Raw genomic sequence first — 23,437 nt, 5'->3', positions numbered from 1 at the left:
AACCTATTGGGATGCTAGAAGATCTCAAGATCAAGGTCTTTGGACATAAAATAAAGATTACCTTCATTGTTATGGATTTCTCCAAACACACTATGGCATCGGAGATGATCTTAGGACGTCCTTTCATGAGGGAAGCAAAAATGGTGCATGACTGGTCTAAAAACCATGTCTACCTGCAGTTCCAAGATTCTGTCATTCGAGTGGATCTTGTGACGGGTCGAGCACATCCTCTAGGAAACAGGTTTATAATTGATCATAGATCTGACACCACAGTTCACTCGGCCCCATTGCAGTATTGTTACACGTGTAAAGCGGACATTGATGTTGGGGAAGATTATCCTTATATGGATGTACTACCTGGGATGACTAAGTCGGACAATGTGGATTGGGTCCACCTAGCGATGAAATGTCCGTACCCTTAAATATGCTACAAGCAATGCATATAGCTTTTGACAAGACTCATTCTAATATAACAAAGAAAACATACAAGTGGGTCCCTAAATCTTCTTTAGCAACCATGGATGATGCTAAAAAACAGAGGCCTTGTAAGAAACGTCCCATGCGCCCAAAGAAAAGTAAGAAAACGCTGCGTTGGATTCCTAAAAAACTATTGGAAGCCCAAGGCTACTATCAAGGAAATGATCAAATCTGGGTACCAAAACGTAGATTGTGTTCTTATCTGTCACCTGACCCATGTGAGCCCAATCCTGTATCTCCAAAACAAATCAATGATCATGGAAATAAAAAAATCACAAAATGCTACACAGCTGCTCCAGAGCTAGTTTGGGTACCAAAGAAATAACAATTTGTTCCACCTAGCTCAAGAAGGGGGGAGTCCCATGAAGCTTCTAGCTCCTCATGTAATGCATCCGTAGAGGTAAAAGCTTCTCCACAGCCTCCACCTACAATAGTGGACCTCCATAAAGCTACAAAGGAATCCACACCTCCCAGTGTTCAAGAATCACCTGATGAACCACTTCAAGTTCGATCCTGGGAGAGTACCTTACCACCCTTACAACTCGACGAGACACCTAAGGTAATAGAAAACTACTGGCAAAAATCCCCACCTATTACCAACTGGAACAATTGGTTTCAAAGGGTGACAAGCTCATTTCAAACGGTATGATCTACCCAAGGAAGGGGGGAGTGTTTGCTGACAGTCATCATTCACTTGCTTCCCTCTCAACCTTCCTCCCTGACCTCTCAATCTCCCAATCTTAGGGAATGTACATATAAAGCCTTATACTTACAAAAAAAAATAAAAATAAAGAGCAAGAGCACTAGTATGCACAATAAAAGTCAAAACATTGACCTAGACCTACACATTCACATCCGTTACATTGAAACAGGAACCTATGTCATCAAACACCGTTGATCCTCATCACTTGCGTGATGGAGTCACTTTCGTGATGGAGGGTAGGTAAGATTAGTACGATAGGAGTGTTTTTGTTTTAGAGTTGAGTGATTAGCAAAGTTCCTTTTTCCCACTGATGTGCCTCCTAGAGGTATTCTTTGTGTTTCTTAGTGTGTACAGGAACGTGTTGCTGTGGTTAGGATTTGGACCTTCATGGAATCTTTCTCTCGTTCACACTTTAGATCAAGCGCGACCATGAACACAAATAGGTGTTTCTTGTCCATTAGCATTGCCCCTTATCTTTTTCGCATCTATGTTTGTCTGCTTTAATTGTGATTGGTAGCATAATATTCATCGCATGTGTTTAGCACCAAACATTAAATTCAATGTAATTTTTGTCATAATCGCTTGTCTAGGCTTAAAATGATCAAGTAGTCGGACTAAGCTAGTTTCACCAAGCTAGGCGTTAGAGATCTTCTCTTAATACGATGGGGAATGCCTTCCTAATAACCAATGGTTACTTAGGTTCTTAATCCGATTTAGGTAGCATTGTGAGAAATGTACTAGGGCTTTCTAGTGGGCTTAGTCCCTATTGACCCTTAGCTTAAGTATTATAAAGGGAGTTTACTAGTGTGGTGAGCGTGGGGAGATGTAACAATGTTATATGACCCCCCAAAGTTACACAATTAAAATGTTGAAAACGAACAAACAAAAAATCAAAGTGCCACAATGTAAAATCTTAAGCTGGAAGAGAAATCTTAAGCTGGAAGAGAAATCTCAGCTTGATTTGGTACTTCACTCACATGTATCGCCGATGGTACTAGAGCCCTAGAGGTTCCCAGTGTGGGTGCTTTTCCTTGAAAAGCAAAAAACCCAAGGCATACAAAATAAGCACACACATCAAAATTGAATCATTGTGAAAAGACTTTGGGGGGTCAAAGAAAAAGTAATCAGTCAGTCTTTGACCCCCCAAAGTCTTTTCACAATGATTCAATTTTGATGTGTGTACTTATTTTGTATGCCTTGGGTTTTTTGCTTTTCAAGGAAAAGCGCCCACACTGGGAACCTCTAGGGCTCTAGTACCATAGGCGATACATGTGAGTGAAGTATGAAATCAAACTAAGATTTCTCTTCCAACTTAAGATTTTACATTGTGGCACTCTGATTTTTTGTTTGTTCGTTTTCAACATTTTAATTGTGTAACTTTGGGGGGTCATATAACATTGTTACACCTCCCCAGGCTCATCACACTAGTAAACTCCCTTTATAATACTTAAGCTAAGGGTCAATAGGGACTAATCCCACTAGAAAGCCCTAATACGTTCCTTTTATCGTAGCTTAACTACAAGGTCTTCTAGGTATAGCCTCTAGTCAGCCCTTGGACATGAAATACTTGGCTCACACGATTAAACAACTTAATTGACCAGAGAAAATTGAGAAGCTTATCCATGGTATTAATAGTCGATCTTTAGTACCTTTCGACCGTTAGATTAGCGACCCCAGACTTGTTTAATTTTTACCTTTATATCTGTTTATGCATTTGATTATATTCAATTTAATGTTTATTGCTGACAAATGGTTTAAAATTGTGTTACCAATCAATTTGTCTACCTACAACTGCATATGATTTTTAATTATATATGAGAATGCAATTACTGTGCCAATGTTGTTTGATTTTGCAGTGACTGAAGAAGGCTAAGGACATTCATCTCAAATGCTCTTTCAGCTCGACAAACGAGCTTCAACTCAATAGCTTCCGAGGACGGAATCTACATTGTCAGACATGTCAATGCAAGGAACTTGCCAATACACCGCGTGCGACATAAGTGCACAATCTACTGTTTCAGAGACCGAAAGCCTAAATTTGGCACCATTTTCACCCAGTGCACTCAAATGAGCCTATATTTCACTCAAAGTATGTATTTGGTATATACTTCAAGCCTATAATGCCAAATTTGCAAAAAGTTGAAAAAATTACTCAACTGTAAATAATCACGATTATTTACTTTTGTTGCAAATTTTTGTATTGACTTTATGAATTTGATTTTTACATGTTTTTATGCATCTATGCATATTCAAAAATTGATTTGAAGCAAATTGGACCAAATTTGTCAGCATTTCAGACTGGAGGACATTTTAGGAAAAACCTGCCAAATTTGCTAACTTTGACACTCTATTCACTCAACAGGAGCCATGCAAGCTGCAGAGAGGGCCAAGAAGAAGCTCTCGCAAAAGGAAAAGCTCCAAGAGCTACCGCCATGCCAACTGGACCCCGATTCAGTCAAGAATGCCAAAGCGACCTACCTGTCAAAGGAATAGCTTGAAGAGCATAACACCACAATGTTCACAGGAAGATGCAAGAGTGAGGAAGGACATCATGTAGAACTGCAACTTCTATCCAAAGAAGTGTATGATGTCGCTGCAAAGCGCGAGACCAAAGAAGCCAATCAAAGGCTGGGACTCAGGGATTTCTATGAACAAGAGCCGTGTGGAGTGGAATTCCAAAAAGCTTATGAGATTTTGTCCATGATCAAAGAATATGGAACCGCTCACATCTCTGACCAGCAAGGGAACAAAGTTGAAGTAGTAACTACCAAGGAGATAGTGACAGAAGCACTCAAACTGCCAACAGAGGGAGTGACAATGAGGGCAAGGGATAGAAAGATGGGAGGAAACTTCACCAAGGAAACCGCAACTGCTACATTTGCCGACCTCATTCAAAAACAGGTGAACGAGCCCGCAAGATTGTACCACCAACACTTCCACTTCCTCGCCAAGAGACCACCAAGGTATACGACACCAAATCATGTGGTTGTCACAACCTTTACACAAGTTCTCAAATCAACAACTAGGCAATGAATTGACCATGCACAATATGTTTTGTCCACATTGAAGGGGACAAAGAAAGAAGGAAAAATTATATACCTGGGAGCACCAGAGATTTTGACCAGAATTTCCTACCATGCTATCGGCATGGCCGACAACTTGTCGTCTGCCCCAGATCAGAACACTTGGATAGTGTCAGCACACCCTTCCCCTCGAGCTACAAGATCTGCCAAGAGAACATACAAGTCAGATGAAGAGTCTGCTGAGAGCTCGCTAGAATGGCATAGTAGTGAAAGCTCAGATAACGAGGAAAAAAGAGCACGACGGGAAGAAATGAAGAGAAAAGCCATGGCAGCACACCAGGAGAAACCTGTACAAAAACAAGCCCAATTTGAAAGAGAAAAGCACTCTTACGAACGCAACCGCCAAGCACAAGGTAAGGACCCGACAAAATGGGTACCCATTGAGCTTAAAGGTGCAAGAACAAAAACATCATACCACGAAATAGGCAAAAGATTCCATAGAATTATTGGAAAAGATGTATCAAGAAGGAGAAGCTTTAAAGCTGAAAGAAGCCCAAGAAGCGAAACAGAAAGCTAAAGAGGCGGCAGAGCAGCAAAAGCAAGCACATGAAGTAACGGAACAAGGAGAATCACAACATGATCAAGGTGATGTGTCTCCCTGAATTTCTTCACCTGTTTTAGAACAACATGATCACCCCATGCCGAGCCCACCACCTTCACCAACAAGTAAAGCCATAGAACCTGAACACACAAAAGAGACAAAGCATGAACAAAGAGAAGCAACTGGCTCTACACAACAGGAAGCTGAATCTACACAAGAGCAACAAAAAGAGCAAGACAAAGATCCAGAAAGGCAGCAAGTCCTACACCAGAGGACACTACAAAGTTCGAGCAAACAAGAGAACAAGAGTCTGAGAAAACACCTTCTACCTCTACGCAGCAAGAACAGGCTGAGGCACTCACAAAACCTTAGAATGACAAAGTGGGAGATGATCAGCCCACAGCCTCAAGAACAACAACAACCAGCTGCCATGACGCAGCCAAAAAATACACAAGAGACTGCAGAAACATCTAGGCAGCTGGCCAGAAACGAAGAGTGGAAATCAAACAATGAAGTGATCCTGCAAGTCAACGAGTATGCCAAGCAAATGCAGGACATGACGGAAAGACTTCGCTCAGTAGCACTAACCGCAACACAAAGGCCAAAGAACTAGAGATGGTGATTGACGCACTCCAAGGGGAGTTAGAAGACATATTAAATGTCATCACCGATCTACAAAGGCAAGTGCAGGAGTTGAAAGCGGAAGCTGAACAACATCAGCTAGCATGATATAAAAAATAGAAAGAAATGGAGGAGCTTGGTGACTTGCTTACGAAGTTGTCAGATGCATGCAAAGCAAAATATTGAATAGCTGACAAAAGTTACAAACGAACTAACTACAAACCTGTCAGTTCAAAAAATTCACGTATAGTTAGATGTAGCAAATGCTTCCCTACAGTACTTAGAGCAAAGAATAAATGATTAGGCAATTTTTTTGCGACAAATACGAGAGAATCTAGTCGTAGCCTCGATCAAAGGAACATACGAGGTCTACAAAGCATTAGAGAAGAACAATAAAGACCTCGAGCTGGAGTTAAAATTGGAGCAGTCTCAACGCAGAGACCTGGCTCTAATGCGGGTGCAAAGAGAAGACGACCTGCTGAAAGAAATAGCTGAACTTAAAAGAGTCAATCAACTGTTGCAAGAGGGACGGCGAGAAACACAAGAAGAGGCAGGAACTTTAGAGCAACCACAAATAGAGATCCCCTCAGTTACTTTTGCTGAGATGGAGACACACCTAGCGGAAGAGCTAAGTGGCGAGGAGGAATTTCAAGTACACATAATCGAAACGGATACAGTGCCAATGGTCCAACTCTCAAAGGCTAAGGAAGATGCATTGAAAGAGACGATTACACAAGAGGTAGATGAGCAGTGGAAGGCATCAATGGATTGGGAGCCGAGAGTTCTTCACTCCGTCAACGTTACACAACTCACTCCCAATCAAATCAATGTGCAATGGCACCAACAATACCTACTCTATCCTTAGATAAAGGTGGAATTACTCCAAGTAAAAGAGAGGTTGTACAAAGGATTCTTACCAAACGGCAAGCAAACATTCTCGAGCAAAGAAAAAACCGAGCTACTTTCTCACAAACATTGAGCTTTGTTATAAGCAGCATCTCATGTGGCATTTCTATCAATATTGCAATCAAAAATTATTTTATTTGATTTTTTTGGACTTTTTTTTAGTTTTTGGAGGTTTGATGCCACTACCATGTCAACTCTCTCTCTCTCTCTCTCTCTCATGTCTATATGTGATTTGAGAAACCTCTCTCTCTCTCTCTCTCTCTCTCTCTCAGGTCTATATGTGATTTGAGAAACCTCTCTCTCTCTCTACCCAAAAATGGAGGTTTGATGCCGCTACCATGCCAACCATGTTCGAGAAAAGTGTGCCTCAGCTTAGCCTTGAGCTGATTTTATCACTAGTTTCTCTCACAAATGTTTTGGCTGAGCACTGGATGTTGAAAAAACAAAATAGATGGAGAGGGAAGAAATCCGCTTGGAGAATCCATAAAATTAGAGTTAAATTGTAAAAAATGCCGATATGTGGGAAATTTCCTAGGTTTGAATCTACCATAAAGGGAAATTTGTATGATTTTCCCTGGGAAAATTGATGCCAACTCTCTAGACCAATCAATGGATGGATCTACTTCCATACCAAAATAGTTCTTTGTACCAATCATGACCGCTATATCAACAATCAGAATATAAAACCTTATACCATTAGCGACGTCTCCAAATGAAGTTAGAACTACCATGGACTCTAACCGTGACCCCAAACCACCTATCCTACCATGAAGCTTTTGGCTTTCTATAGTACAAAGTCGCAACAAAGTTAAAAATTCCTCATTATTTGCATGAGCCGAGACATGAGTTCTTTATCATCACTCCACAACTCTGACTTGTCTTCATTCCAATGAAGATATTTCCAGGTGCCCTTCTCATGCTTCTTAAAATAATGTTAATCTGAGTAGGCATAGCAATGACACTACATTTCTCAGGTACGACAGCTTTAATCAGACACAACGCACCCAGACGATAATCACCCAGGTGATAGTTCTTGCCATCAATATCATGGACCTTCAACTCCAAGGATCTTGCCTTAAAATACACATCAACATCAACTTTCTCCTTGGAGGCCCCCTTGAAGAGAGATATCTAGATTTACTTTTCAACATCCTGATCCCAGCTAAAACTAGACAAGCTTTATAATGAGTTGATGATCTTTGACTTTTTGAGGTATGAAGTAATGTGGCCTTCCCTTCCTATTGCGCAGACAAGGCTGCTATCATTTCTTATGTCTATATCTCAAAGGATATAAGACTCTGCACATGAGGTCGCGACGAATTCGCGTAGCTTGGTCAAGCGGTTCTTTGAGCTCTACCACGTTCTCTGAAATATTGGTAGCCATTGCAAGCTCCACAAGTCTCTCTCTCTCTCTCTCAACCAAAAAAAAAAACTATTGAAAGCAGTTCGCACCGGCGTAGACTATTTTTAGTAGTTTTTTTTTCTCTCTCTCCCTCTCTCTCACTTTTGTCTAGACTCTGCAAGTGACTCGGTGAGTTGAGAAGCATCTCTCTCTCTCTCGAACTTGTAATAAGTGGGCGGATTTTATTCACCAAAAAGCAAGTATAGTAGTGTAAGAGTAGGGGCAAAACTACAACCGCAGAGGGGAGCAAAGCTAGTTGTTGACACCTTGCTGCAGCTTAGTTGGTAGGGGGTCAATATCACAATAGCTGGGGGGCTAATGTACTCATCGTGAAGGGCGGGGATCGGCATAAGTAGGCGTTAAAATATAATGCAGGGCCGCTTGGGTGTTATAGGATGGCGTTGTTAGTCTCAAGGGCTATTCATTCAAGGAAGCATGGCACAATTGTGGTGGAGGTGCTGATCACATAGCCGAGATTGACACCGCATAGGCCACGAAGGGCGGACACACTAGAGCTCTTGAGCGTAGAGCCCAAAGATGCGGACAGTTGCTTGATGCAACCGCAGGCGATGATGCGGTCTGCCCTCACCCCCTTAGTGAGGGAGTACAATGACTTCACCGCGCTGTAGCATGTCGATGTCGATGAAAGTGCTGATGTGGTTCTTGTAAGGTAGCCTACACACAGAAATAGCTTGCTTCACACTGTCCCGCATGAGATTTCCACCTTCTCCTTCTCGATAAGACTGCCCGCCACCACCATCACCACCTCTAGTGCCGCCACCACCCTGGAGCTGCTGCTTCTTCTACCTTCCATGATAACTCTCTATTCTTACTTTGCCCTCGTAGACACACACGCACTATCTGGCTCAGAGCACTACCAACCTCACTCTCTTTGTGACTTACTTTGCTTTCCTCTCTCTTCACCTCTTTTTTTTTTGAAAAAAAGGGCTTTAGCGAGCCCTATAATATTGGCGGTCGTGTTTATTACAAGCAACTACTCATATTACAAAGAAACTACTCTGAAACGGATTAGAGAACCCAAGAGAGCTTCCTATTCACCAGAAATAGAGCTCCTTGCAATACCACCGTGTGGTCATTTTTGGGCATTCTTTGTAGCGGCAGCTTGTGCCCGATCCCCAAAGCTGCTTTTGGGCACACCCCCCCTCCGCTGGCTTGGCGGTGCTCGACTGAACTCGGGTGGCTACCGCCCCCGTCACGGGAGTACTGCACTTGGAGCCACAATTTCCACCTGATCCTTTTGATCAAGATCTATGTACAAGTGGTGGCGGACATGCGAGTGGCGACAGTAGGCCTCGAAGGCCCTCACCTGGAAGAGCAGCATCGGCTGGATCGACTCTGAAAGGAGCTCAACTAGCGTATCCACCACTGTGCTACTCATATAAAGGTAACATGACTGTTAGAAAGGTGTTGGAAAGGAAACTATTAACACTATTTTCACTGACAGTCAGAGCATATTGGCAGTTACAAGGAACTTAATTTTCATGCTTGCGCAAAGCACATGGAGAAGCTTGTTAGTAGAAAGGTAACATGACTGTTGGGATGACTTATCTATTCCATCATAGAAAAACTCAACGAGAAAGCATGAGAACTCCTAGAAGCCTACATGTTGCAGCAAAAAGAACATGCCTATTAGCCTCATAAGAAGATCCTTCATGTCAACCCCTAAAGACTTTGCACTTCTATAAGGTTCTAACATGCAATGATTTTTGTTGGTCGGTATGCACGTTTTTTTCCCACTTAATGCAAGGAAATAATTTCAAGAGTAGCCAAGCGTTGGTTGATGAGGAAGGAATTTGAAATGAGAGGGCGGGAGACCTTAGCTATCTATGGTAGCATTATTCCTTTGGGCCAAAGACTGGAGACACATTTTTGCGAGGTCCTCTCACTTTGTCAAGAGAGCATGTAAAACTTAAAATAATATGGGAGAGCATGTTTATGTTGTTTATCATGAGGTTTCTTAGTTCTACAAGGTTTTTCTATCTACTTCGCCAATATAGAGCAATGTTTGCTCCAAGATCTCACCAGTATTTATCAAAAAGGATCTCCAAGACAACATCCATCACTAGATAAGTCTAGTTGATATCATTAGATGCCTACCATTGCATACCAACATTACCATCGCGCTTAGTCAAGCTCAAGAAATAAAGCATGTTCGTGAGCTTCCATTACAATATTATGGATATATTGCTTTTGAGATGCCACCACAATATGACAACTCAAGCATGTACGGTAAGGAACAATATTTTGATGGGAACTCTTGGACAAAATATGTGACTTGCAGTAGTGACTTATTTAAAGGTGTGATACGCTTTAATAGGTGTTGGGTAATTGCCTTTTGAGCTGAGGTGTTATGTGGTGGAATCCAAGAAGCCATGATTATTTTCTTCAATATAGCTTGCGCTTGCATCAATTTGTCAAGGGTGTTTCTCATATTTGCTCGGAGATTACCTTTGTTCGTTTTCTTTGCTCGTTGATTGGAAACCCCCGTACAAAGACATGCAGGTAGATGGCGCAGATCAAGACCATCCAAAGTAGAGGCTCAGCTGGTTGAACAAGAATCCAAGGTATTTGATTCTGTTCAAAAGAGCACTTGCAGCCTTACAAAAGGATCCTACTTTCTGTCCTGTACCAAGAGTAAGGACCTGGAAAGCACAAGAGGCATTAACAAAGAAGCGGCCAACTTGGCCGAACTACCCCCAATTGCGTGCTCCAAAAAAGGGACCGTCGACTGAAGAATACATGGTGAAAACCCTAACGGGCACCATGTCATTCTTCAAAAGTCTACCAGATTTATCATGTGCAATGCTATATAAAATTTGCCGAATGCTGCCCACCTGCATCAAAGTATTCCATGAGCCAGAGCAAGTAGGCGCCCCTTGGATGTCATTCCTCGAGGGTCATAAAGGATTATGCTACGACCTTAGTAGTCAACAGTCCAAAGAAGTCCTCTATGGCTCCTACGCCAAATGCATGTTTTTACCTTCTCACAATATAATGGCGTTTGAGGAAGCATTCTACACAGGGTCCTTCACTTGGCGAAACAAGATATTTGGGCTAGTGATCAACAACTTGACATCATGATTTGTCGGCTACTCAGCGGTGGAGCTGAAAAACAGAGTCACTATGTAGTTCTTGCAAGTGCCAGATAAAGAGAGGAAGATCAGATACCAAAAGGCACTAAATGCGCTTAAAAACCGCCTTGCCAGCCATCAACCCGAAGACTACTTCAGCCCATAAAGCTGTGTCAAGGGACGACACAGGCGAGGAGGGGGGGAATTATTGCAGCAAGCTAACATGGATACCATTTTTTGGAGCTTCCATGTAAAAACACTTATTATTTTTGATAAATCGAGAATATTGTAAATCTTATTTTTTGAGTAAACCATGTATAAATGAACCGGGGCTACAAGCTTCCAGATTGTATCAACCTGTCATTACCTATCTAAAGTTAGAGCTTCCAAATTATTAGTTTCCACCAAAAACCTTGGCTAAGGTATAAAAGCCAAATTTTGTAAGTTATTTAAAAGTTTTGGATAATGAAATACACAGCGTGAGCTAACAGCGCTCACTTCGCTCCTTCTCGCGCTTCCTACTCCCTCCCCGTTATCACATTGCAGTCGTGTTTGTTGCATTGCAACCGCAGGTAAGAGCTCTACGCATTGACGTAAACGCATCACAGTATTTTGTAGAATTTGGCATCGCCGCCGCGGCCTAATTTCATCATAAGTAGGAATTTACACTTCAAAATCTAAAACTAAGCATATGCGGGGTATTGGGGCATCATTGCTAAGCATTTAGGTGCATTCTGGGTCAAAAACGACTAGGTAAAAAATCCAATGCTGTTAATAATCACGATTTTGGCACTTGACCTAAAGTGGGGTTTGAGACCATAAGCATGTGTGATTAGGTCTTATAAACATGTCTTAGAATTTTTGTTACATTTGGATGTCATTTGATGCTGTAACGGATGTGATTTGTTTGCCGTTGAGCGATTGGCTTTTGGTGATTTTAGTCACTTGAGTGTAGCTTGAGTTAGATGCAAGTTGTTAGTTGTTTTTTGAGAGATTGACAACCTCTTGTAACCTCTACGTACTAGTCGAGTTAGCTTCATCCCATGGATTGACAATTTAATCGTGGTTCTCGCTAAATCTGCAATAAGATAGGAGTGAGGTTAGACACCCATCCCACAACCAAAGCAAGGAGGGGGACTAGCTTGGGGGATATACTCCCCTCCCCCCCCCCCAACACTCTCTCTCTCTCTCTCTCTCTCTCTCTCTCTCTCTCTCTCTCTCATTGTGTGAGATGCAAAGTGCAAGAGCTCCATCTCCATCTCCAAGCTTGTAGAGAAGTTGAGAGCCTGCACCAACACTCTTGGATATGGAATGCAAATCCAACCAAGAGCTAGGCTCCAATGCTTAAGCTTTCCATCTTCTCCATATTCATTACTATGCTATTATGTATGCTAAGCAAGAAGAGTGATGATAAGTGAGGAACTATTTCTTTCTCCTATGAATGTTTCTTCTTCCTCTTCCCTACCCTCATTCACCGCTAGCTCTCTCCAACTTTGAAGGTGTTTGAGGCCTTGAGACTGAGGCCGGGGATGGTTAATGATTTTTCCCAAGGATTATGTTATGCTTGTGATGCATGAATCTTTCCATATTCACCTAGGTCACAAGGAACACAAATATTGTATTGTACCAAGTATCTCTTGATGGGAGAATCTATAATATAAACGCCTATTGGAGGGGGGCCTGACTCTACATAAATACGGTCCTCAACTATTGTCAAGTTCTCTAAACTCTCTCTCTTGTAAAAGAATTATTCATGCCAAGTTAATTCAGTATTATGGTTATGTTGCTACAACTAATTAAGTTCACCCTCTATGTTCTCAAAGCAGTCTCACAAAAATGCTCACTCTAATTCTCTTAATTCCGCTATTCTCAAAGTTCATAGGCCATTTCCATTACAAGTTAAAACACAAGGCGGTTGGTGAGATTGATCGCTATAAGACTCGACTTGTTGCAAAGGGTTATGCACAATAAAAAGACATAGATTATGAAGAAAAATTTGCTCCCACTTGTCGTATGATTTCTGTGCGTTTTCTATGTGCATTGGAAACTCATTTTGGTTGGGATGTATAGCTTTCTTGAATGGTGACATATTTGAGGAAGTTTATATAATGCAGCCTCTCGGTTTTGTCATTAAAGGGCAGGAAGATAAAGTGTGCAAATGTAAGGAAGATTTGTGCTGTGGGTTGAAGCAGTCTCCTTGTGCTTAATATGAGAAGGCCAACACTCATTTGGTTAAATGCGGCTTTTGTAATAGTCTAACAGAGAGCAGATTGTATGTAAAGTGTGAGGGTGATGTACTTCTCATTGTGGTTCTCTATGTGGATGATTTGCTGATCACTGGACCAAATGAGAGACATATTGATGTATTTAAGGCTAATTTGAATGCTACTTCAAGATGAAAGATTTGGGATTGTTGCAGCATTACTTGTGTATACTATTTAAGTGGTGTGATGGTGGTATTGCCTTGTGTCAGACAAGTTACATAGAGACATTGCTATGTAAGTTTAGACTTGAGGATTGCAAACCTATTTCCAATCCCATGGAAACATGTATAAAATTGACTCTTCATGATGCTGGTGATCCTACCAATGCCACTCTTTACCAAACTATTGTCGTGGCTGCCTTATTTATGTATGCAACACGAGGTTGGATGTTCAGTTTTTAGTCTCACAGGTCAACAGATTCATGTACATCCCAGTGTCTAAGCATTGGCAAGATGTCAAGAGGATTGTTTGCTACTTGAGTGGCACTTTACATCTTAGCTTGTTTAATCCCAAGGGGGGGATCATTGCCGCCAGATTTACATGCTTTTTTGGACACAAATTGGGCTAGTTGTTTTGACACACGAGTGTCCACAAGTGGTTTTTGTTTCACAAATTGGCAGTTCATGTATCTCATGGTTGAGCAAGAAGAAATCTACAATGGACACTTCCAATTGTGAGGCTGAGTACATGGCAGCCTTCACAACTACGATTGAGTGTGATGGCTCAGAAGTCTTATGGTTGATTTGGGTGTTGGAAAGGAAACTATTAACACTATTTACACTGACAGTTATAGCATATTGGCAGTTACAAAGAACTTAATTTTTCATGCTTGCGCAAGGCACATTGAGGTGAATTACCACTAGAGGCTCTCAACAAGAGAGATCATCTTGGCTTATGTGCCAACACAGGACAACCTTGCAGATCTTTTCACAAAGGCATTGTCTTGTGAGAAGTTCAAAGCTTGCAAAGCTTTGGGATTACTCCTCTTTGTGGACTTATCATGTCCTCAAGGCATGTCACTTTCCTTTACTCTATGTTCCATCTCTCATTCACTACATCACTCCTAGGGGGATTTGTTACCATATACATGTGGTAGTGATGTGTGTGAACATACTTAGGACCGCCGAGGCATTTTTTCCCTCACTAGGAGGTTTCCCCCCCCGTGCATTGTATGCCCATCACTCTAGGGCTATCTTTATCTCTTCATTGTACACTACGTAATACACTTTTTGTTGTGTGCGTAGAGCTTCCTTTGTCTTCTCCAAGTTGTGTGTATTTTATTGCAACCCTAATTGCAACATCTACCACACTTGATAGCTTTGGGTCTAAGGTAAACACCGATGGCACACTCGGACATAAAGTGGGTGAAGAATAAATGCTTGTGGTCCACCCCAGCTTGTGCATCATACTTTCCCACTATTGCATCTTTAGAGGAGGCTGCAAAAAAAAGGTTCCAGCCCTGTGGCTGTGGACATCTTGGGCATCAATATTGCACGCTCTTTTTGATTTTGACCTTTCTGCACACCATACATTAGTTCAATGATGTAGCTTGACTGGATCCACATCCGCTGGTGCATCAGCGCCCAAGTCTCTCAAACAACGTGTCATGTTTTCCACAATACTATCCATTCGCCTATGTATAGCCTTTGCATTGTAAGCTGAGAAGTGTATCCGAACTACTTCAATCATGACATCAAAGAAGCACTCTCTGTGCGTCTCACTCTCCAACATAGAGGTGACCTCCTCCATGTCCAAGGCACATATATATGTGAGAGTTTTGATCTTTGCTTTTAAATCCTTCGTTTCCATAGGATTCATCTATGCTATAATGATAACATATTTCATGATGTTTAAAGACAAAATAACTTGCAATTTTATAGAAAATATAAACTTCATTCATTGAACCTAAGGACATCACTAGCTTAATGAGTAGAGCATCATTCAATGGGAGTAACGACTCCTCCAGCCCAGTAGTAGAGCTGATGCCAAGACCACCACTAAAGTAGCCTAAAAAAGCAGGGCACCATTCAATGCAACTAACGACACTTCAGCCCAATGGTAGAGTTGATGCCAAAAGCAACACCAAACTAGCCTAAAAGTCAGGCATCATTAAATGAAACTAGCGACACCTCCAGTGCAATAGTAGAGCTGATGTCGAAAGCAACATTGAACTAGCCTAAAAGTGAGGCATCATTCAATGAAACTAGCGACACCTCCAACCCAGTAGTAGAGCTGATGCTAAAAGCAACACCCGACTAGCCTAAAAGTCAGGGCATCATTCGATGAAACTAACGACATCTCCAACCCAATAGTAGAGTTGATGTTGAAAGCAACACTGAACTAGCCTAAAAGGACATATAATACACACAAAACATAGAAAGCAATCTAACAGCTTGCACAACGACACTCCCAGTCCAATAATAGAACTGATGCTGATGACAACACTAATAAAACTACCTATAAATTGAACGTAACCAATCATGTCCAACAAGGAAACTTCTGATCCAAAATAGAACCGATGCCAAAGTGAACACAATCGGCACGTTGTAAAATAGTGCCTGCTGGTCTAGCGTTTCAAAATGACACTTTTGATCCAATAATAGGACCGATGCCGATGTGAAAATAAAGATCATCATACCATTAAACTAATATACACCTATAAATCCAATGTAACCAACCATATCCAACAGTGACACTTTTGGTCCAAAATAGAACTGATGCCAAAGTGAACACGGTCAGCACGTTGTAAAACAATGCATGTTGGTCTAGCATTTCACAAGGACACTTTCGGTGCAATAATAAGACTGATGTCAACGTGAAAAGTAAGACCAACATACTATTAAATCTACAACATCCATTTATAAAATAAAAAGTATACCAACTTCAATAAAAAGAAAATAAAGACCTTATGAGATTAAGCTAGGAAATAAATCTATCATTGTTGCAACACTATATCTTTTCAATAAATGACCACTACTTGGTTCCACCAAGCATAATATTTTGTTGTTTAAAATATAAAAGAATAACTAAAATCAAAAAATAATTTAGCCAAGTAAAAAGAAGTCATCTCTATGGCCTTTGCCGTTTGGGCAAGACAAAGAAAAATCAATAGCTAAGAAGCCCTCCATGTGCCATTCAAAGGTGAATGTACTTTTCCTTCTCCAGGCCATAAAAATCAGGCCATAAAAATCCTACGACAGTCAAATTTGAAGGGTCGTTTTACTTTTCATTTTGAAGTCCATTCTAAGGGACCAAGGTGACTCAACATTGCTTACTCTTTTCTTTTCTTTTCTTTTTTGGGCTTGCTAGAGACCTTAGTATCCATATGGATGAAGGTTGTTCAGTTCTAATTGTGAAACTTGTGTCCCTTAAGAAGCCTTAAAAGTTTTAAACTTTCAAATGCTATTTATCAAAGCTGCATTTATTTTTTGTTGAAAAAAGCTTTAGAGAATAAATGAATAAAGAGTGTATTTATAGGAGTTTGATCCATGATGTGAAGTATTGATTCAATATTTGTTTTTTAATATTTTGATTTGTAAAGAGTCCTTTCATTTAAGGACTTCACAAAAATTCATTTCATCAAAATGTTTTATTGTTTTCTATGCTTATTGAATCTATCTTTTTTAATGAAGGCATTAAAATATTCTTCTATTTTAAATTTTCAATGTGTGTTTTTATTTTATTTCAATTAATTTATTTTGGTTTCAAATGATAATGTGCAATGTGCACCTTTCACTTTATTATTCTGGAAAAATTACCAAAACACCCCTCTAATTTGTGGAATTCCCAAAATATCCCTCAAGTTTCAAATATTCTCGCAATACCCTTGTATCTATTTTGGTTGGATTGTTTAAGTTTTTAAATCTTTATTGCTTTTTGACAATTGAGATTTGTTTTTGAATACTTAGCATGTAATTTGTCACAAATTCCCTCACCAAAAAAGGCAATCATGTCTAAAAACAATGAAGCATTTCATCTTTAAAGCCAACATAACCAGCTCAAATTCTAGTTTTAGCATCTTGTATTGATAGGAAATTAGTCTTCTTATGAAAAGTTACAAATTTTTTTAACTTTGGAGATATTTAATCTCACAACCAGGGGTATTTTAAGAATTTTGAAAAATTTGAAGGGTATTTTGGAAATTTATGGCAAAAAATTGAGGGTATATAGGGAATTTTTGAAATTTGAGGAATATTCTAGGAATTTCCACAAATTAGAGGGATATTTTGGTAAACCATTTGTGGTTATGTATGTATACTAGATAATATAATTCTTTATTAAAATTCAACAAAAATTCTATGAGATTTTAGGCACTCATTAAAATTTACTCTCCATAAATCTCATCCTTTCCGTAACTTAGCAGGCCTTCGTGCTTCCTCACCTTGTTGTAGAACTCACAATTGTGAGTGTAGTATTAATAAAACTCCTCTTTTCTTTCTACACAAATCCACACTCATCTCTCAAGTTTGAAGTCTCAAGGGTGATTTGACTTTTTTTTGTGTGCAAAACTCGCAATAGTGAGTGACACCAAGAAATATACAAATCAGCCTCAAGCTCATGCTGAGGGCCGGTTTTCGAAACCGCGACCGCGAGAACCAAACCCCAAGAAGGGGAGAGCATATTCCCAAGGAAAAAAAAAATGATAAAAACAATTTTTTTTTTAACATTCACCACCCCTCTAGGCTTAACCAGCCTAGCGGGCCGCCACTAAGTTGTCCACACACCTCTCCCTCTCTCTCTCCCGCTCGGCTCCGCCAGCTCTCTCTCATCTCACTTAACTTTGTCTCTGCATGGCCTGGCCCCGTGGGCACATAAAACGGGCTACTCCTGTTTTATTCCCCCGGCAAGTCGCCACACAATTAAAAAATTCTCCCTGTATCTCTTCCATTATTCATAAGCTCTCTCTCTCTCTCTCTCTCTCTCTCTCTCTCTCTCTCTCTCTCTCTCTCTCTCTCTCTCTCTCTCTTACCCCCCCTCGCTTGTCCATACCCCACCCCAGCGGGCCGCCATACCTCACCCCTCCCTATTTCCTCTCGTCCACACCCCCTCGGCTTCACTCTTTCCTCTCGTCCACACCCCCTCGGCTTCACTCTCCCCCCCTCTCTCTCCCCCTTGTTTTATTCCTGGCGGCCGCCGTCATCCTCTCTCTCTCTCTATCTATCTATCTCTGTCTCTCTCTCTTTCTCTCTCTCTCTCTCTGAGCAAAGGCCCCGCGGGCATGGAATAAATATCTAAATCTCTATCTCTCTCTAATTTCCCTTACACACCTCCTTCCTTCCTCTTCCCCTCTCTCCCCTCTTGGCCATCTTCAACTCTCTCTCTGTGTGTGTGTGTGTGTGTGTGTGTGTGTGTGTGTGGAGACCACACCCCATGCGGGCACAACTCACTCTCTCTCTCCCTCTACAACCACACCCACACACCCCTCCAATCCCTCCCTGGCCGTTGCTCGTACTCACCCCCTCCCCATCTCGTTGACCTTACCCCCCCCTTCCCTCGCTCTCTGTCGGCATAAGCTGGCCCACCGAGCCCTCTCTCTCTCTCTTTCTCTCTCTTGCTCCCATTTCAGGCCCGAAGGTGCAAGAAACTCTCTCTCCCTTTCTCTTACACACACACACACACACACTCCCCCTCACACTCTCGCTACCATCTCGCTCTCTCCCTCGCGCGCTCTCAGTCTGTACAGGCGCAGTCTGGAACCGCTTTCTCTCTCTCTTAAACACACACACAAACACCTACACACATACCTACACACACACACACACACCCGCACCCACACACACCCTCCCTTCCCTCGTACATCTGCGAGCTCCCTCTCTCTTCCCCACACACCCACCTCGCGTTCTCTGCAGCAGGCAACTGGTTGAAGAAAAAATAAGTGTATATATATATATATATATATATATATATATATATATATATATATATATATATATATATATATAAATAGCTTACACTCCCTCTTTCCCACGCACACACTCTCTCCCCTACACACACACATTTGGCACGCATTTACACACTCACATATATACACACACATCTACGCACACTCACATACATACATAAGTACAAGGCACGCGCACCCACACAACCAAACAACACGCACGCATGTACACACACACTGAAAAAATAAAAGAAAAGAGAAAAAAAAACACACGAAGGACATTGACGTCATCAACAAAAAGAAAGGAGATGGTCAAGTCGCGCGTCGCCGACACCAAAACAAAAAGGCGCCAAAGGCATGCCCCGGTCGACCCCGAAAATGACGAATGCGCTACACCAACGCACCAGCCAGGTCGCCATTCACTGTCATTGCATCCACGACGCCCTCTTCTGTAAAATCCGTAGGTTGTCGTCATTTTTCTAGTTTCAAACCAAATCTTGTAAAAATCCCAATTGTGTAGGTGATGGTCACAAAGGCCCACCTAGAGGTTTTCCTTTATAATATTTCCCAAGACAAGCAAGGGTCAACCACCCAGGGCCCACCGCCTTGCTTTGTCTCCCCTGATTAGAACCCTAATCTAATCATATTACCCTAATCTAAAGTAGCCAGCACCTATAAAAAGGCATTGAGAGGTCATTATCAGGGGGCAAGTTCATCAGAGGTCAGCACTTGGTAGTATTTTGGTGGGAGGAATTGGCAACATTTGCATCACGAGAGAGGGGACTTAGTGTAGCAATTTCTTTGGGAATTTGTACTATGTAAAGAAGCTATGTCTACATCTTGACTCCAATGGTCGACACACACACACACTCATGTTATCAAGGTTATTATGTCAGTGAGTCATCTCTAGAGAACGCACTAGTAGGCTCACTATCTCTCCCTCTATCTCTCTATCACCATGATTGCCACCTCGGATGAAAGAATTCTCTAACTGGAGGACGGAAGAGGAGGAGACTAAAGAGGCACTAACCACCTTCATTGAAGTACTACTGCCAGGCTGTAGTGTCGTCAGTATTCAAGAGGTAATCTCCCCATCTCGTGTTGCTCGTTCTAACCACAAATTGAGAGCATTAGGTGGGATGTCTATGAAGTGCCATCACTGCTGCCAACCAAAGTACACTGTTCATGAGTGCCAGCAACAACGAAGGTAGCGAAGGGGCACATGCAAGCAAGAGTCAATGAGTCAGAGGAATCGAGATCAGTCGACTAACCCCAATGACTGCAACAGCCGTTCATAGAGCCCAACCACAAGAGGCATCAAAAGAGCAGAAAGACCTACTGAGTTGCATCACTACCCAACTCGAGAGTATATCCGTGCATCTGGTGCAACAAGGGCATGTACCTGTCAGAAATCCAGAACAAGGGAGAGGACAACGAAGGAAAAACCAAGAGTACCACTGCTATAATCGCAGGGAAGACGGCCATGGCATGTACTACTGTCCACATCCAAGAAGACAGAATTTCAATAGAGGAGGAAGACACAATCAAATCTCTCCGCCAAGGGTAAGACCACCACCACCCAGGCAACTAGGGCCGACTCCATCGGTCCAAATCCTTCGACCACCTATATAACAACCACCACCACAACCTCTTATTGCACTGCTACCCCCACCACCTGCTGTAAACCAAGCAGTGAGTGTTATTAGCTTGGAAGCGAAAGGGAAGGCAAAGGTAGAAGAACCAGTTCGAGAAAAGCACAAAGAGAAAGCAAAAGTAGAAGAAGTGAATGCCATGGGAGTGAAGCATGCAAGGCACAAAGAAGCCTCTCAAAAAGAAGAGAAAATGAAAGGAAAAGGCGAGTCTAGCAAGCAGGCATCTAAGCCTCGACGAAGATCGACATCATGGATTTTTCACTAGGTGAGTATGCTAAACCATATGACTTAGTTTAGGATGTGTTGATGCAGGGTTCGAAGATAACTTGGCCCCAATTACTCCATCTTGCACCAAGGATGAGGAGGCAATGGACGAAGATGGTAAGTACAAGAAGATCAAGACCAAGGATAGCTGGGGCTATCTCTGGGAGGGACCTTGACGACATCCTACCAACCATGGATGCCCACATCAAGGGGCAACGTATCTCAAACGTCTACATAGATGGTGGCGTGCAGATATGCATCATGAGTGAAAAAATGATGCACCATCTAGGCCTAGAGGTGAGTAGGCCGGCACCCTGCCGAGCCAAAATGGAAAATAACGTAAGAGTGAAATTTGTAGGCATTGTGAATGCGGTCAAAGTAAAGGCATTCAATACAGAAGTAGAGGTAGAGATTTTTGTCATGCCACACAAAGGGGAGGGCTACCCTATCATTCTTGGAAGACCCTGGCTCATGGCTATGGAAGCTAAGCAAGACTGGAGTACCGGAATGATTCAGATGAAGGATGCTAAAGGGAAATCCATATTCTACAGCATGAGGACTGGGAAGCAATGCAACATGATCTTGGAGGCTTTAGAAGATGAGTCCACCAGTGACTATTTGTACACCTCAGGAGAAGAGACAACAACAAATGAATAAAGTGACAGTAGCATCAAAGTGATGGGGGTCATCCTTAAAGACCCAAAAAGATTGACACAACCTGAAACACCACCGACAAACCAAGAGGGACCATCAGGTACGCAATCCTTAGAGGATACAAGTAAGTTACATCAGATGCTCTCCAATGAGTTAATCGATGAAGAGAGGAAGGAATATGTCTCCATGCTAGGTAACTTCACCACATTGTTCATTGATGGTTATGATAAGATCACAGGAATCACAGTAGTATAACACCGCATAAGACTCAAAGAAGGAAGTAAACCCGTAGTGCAAAAGCTCAGAAGACTTGGGGTAATCCAACAAGAGGCACTACTCAAAGAGGTGAGGAATTTGCTACAGGCAGGTTTCATTTACCTCGTCGAAGACTCGGAATGGGTCTCTCCAGTAGTGGTCACACCAAAGAAGAATGGCAAGTGGAGAATCTGTGTGGACTATAAACCTCTCAATGCAGCTACAAAGAGGGATCACTTTCCCCTCCCATTCTAAGATGAAATTCTCAATGAAGTGGCAGGTCATGAGTGCTACAAAGTATGTGATGGCTACTCAGGATACTTTCAAATTAGTATTGCAGAAGAAGATCAGAAAAAGACAACTTTCATAACACCTCTGGGATGCTTTGCTTACAGAGTGATGCCTTTTGGCCTCACCAACGCTCCGGCCACATTCCAACGTTATGTGACTTTTGTCTTCCAACCATACTTTTGGAACGTCAATACGGATCTTCATAGATGATTTTTGCATCTATAGTTCACGCTCCCTCCATTTGAGGAAAGTCTATGATGGCCTGACTAGGCTGCAAACCTTGGGTGGCCAACTCAACGTGGATAAGTGTCACATTGGTGAAAGCAAAGTCACTCTCCTTGGCCATGTAATTTCAGAACAAGGGATTGAGGCTAACCCTAGCAAGATTCAAGCTTTGGTATCGTTGTCATCACCCACCACAGCTAAGCAGTTGGTCTCTTTCCTTCAGAAGGTAAGATACTTAAGCAGGTTCATTCACTTGCTATCTCAAGTGGTTCTCCCTCTATAATAAGTCACCCAGAGGGATGTCTTCTCATGGAGTGAAGAAAATGAGCAGCAATTTACTGAGGTGAAGCAAATCCTAGCCACGCTTCCCACCATTTCACCCCCCAGATGGGACGAGCCATTTTATGTGAACCCCAGTGTAGGAAGTGATACACTTGGAGTCGTACTAATATAAAAGGACCCCCAAACTTCTTTCATGCATCCTATCTACTTCTCTAGTCATGTCATGACCCCATCAGAAAAGGGATTCACCGCAATAGAACACATGGTGCATGTTTGCTACTACAAAGTTCCGCTCTTATCTACTGCCTAGACCCTTTGTAATTCTGACAATGGAGAAGGTTTTTCCGTATGTAATGGGACACATGGATGTCTCATCTAGGATCTCTAAATGGCTGGTTAGATTACAAGAGTTTGACTACACCATGCAAGTAGAAAACTCCACCAGGGCTAATCTAGCAGGTATTCTTACCACTATGAGAAGAAGCTGAAGGTCAACACGGAAGAAAAAGAAGAGACACCAATGGTAGAAAGTCCTAAGCTAGAAAGAGCTCACTCTCTTTTCTTTTACGGAGCATACAAGAGAACAGTGGACCAGTCTGTAGCTGGCATCGTCATTTTCAATGAGCAACAAGAAAGGGTATTCTCCATCGGGCAGCTATTACACTCCCACTCCAACAACGAAGCAGAGTGTGCAGTTTTATTTCTTGGGTTAGAACAATGTATTTTGCAAGGGATTCAACGCTTAAATGTGTTTGGCGATGCTCTGCTTTTGATAAAGCAGATAAACGGCACTTGGATTTGTAAAAATCAGGTTTTACTTGGTCAACTACACCAAGTTAAGGGT

General features: G+C 41.9%; 1 pseudogene; it reads right to left on the bottom strand.

Moving 5' to 3' along the window:
• Positions 1 to 7,139: 7,139 nt before the first annotated feature.
• Positions 7,140 to 7,715, bottom strand: LOC147422318 (uncharacterized; annotated as a pseudogene).
• Positions 7,716 to 23,437: the final 15,722 nt, after the last annotated feature.

The sequence above is a fragment of the Adiantum capillus-veneris genome, chromosome 27, assembly GCF_014529385.1.
Source record: "Adiantum capillus-veneris isolate H3 chromosome 27, ASM1452938v2, whole genome shotgun sequence".
In the NCBI taxonomy this organism is placed as follows: domain Eukaryota; kingdom Viridiplantae; phylum Streptophyta; class Polypodiopsida; order Polypodiales; family Pteridaceae; genus Adiantum; species Adiantum capillus-veneris.
The sequence above is the reverse complement of the archived record's forward strand: the minus strand, read 5'-3'. Positions and strand labels throughout refer to the sequence as shown.